The sequence below is a fragment of the Lolium rigidum genome, chromosome 3 (assembly GCF_022539505.1).
Source record: "Lolium rigidum isolate FL_2022 chromosome 3, APGP_CSIRO_Lrig_0.1, whole genome shotgun sequence".
In the NCBI taxonomy this organism is placed as follows: Eukaryota; Viridiplantae; Streptophyta; class Magnoliopsida; order Poales; family Poaceae; genus Lolium; species Lolium rigidum.
Genome location: NC_061510.1, coordinates 306995953 through 306996528, shown reverse-complemented (window position 1 = coordinate 306996528; position 576 = coordinate 306995953).

Here is a 576-nt window from a genome sequence, read left to right as displayed (position 1 = left end):
TGAAAAGGGCAGCTTGTCAAAAAAAAAAAAAAGCAAAAGATAAACAAGATCTTATTATAAGTAGTATAGCATGCTCTCATTTTTGTGGCTAGATTTGCATGCTTGATATTATAAGTGACAACTGTTTGCTATTCCACTAAAGTTGACGTATTTCAAATCTATCTATCTATCTATTATATACTAAAAGCAATATAAAAGGATATAATAAAGACTCTACGTTAATTCACAGCATCCTAATTATTTTGACTAGTCATCATTCCATGTAGTTACACGGGCTAGATATTAAAGAAATACCTAATTATTAAGATACATAATGATTTGTCTACTATTATGTATGAGCATTTAGTCAGGTTATAGCGTATCCATGGTATGTAGTGTAATAAGTAAATAATAGTCAATAGATAACATGTTCATATTTTTTCCTTATTGGTTTGCCGAAGCAAATACGGACAATGTTGCTAAAACCAATACGAGAAATCTACTAAAGCCATTCCTCAATCTTTTTCCAAGCACAGTCTTATGTTTGCCAAATATGATCTATAGCACTTCACAGCCACTAAATCCTCCATGCTTGAA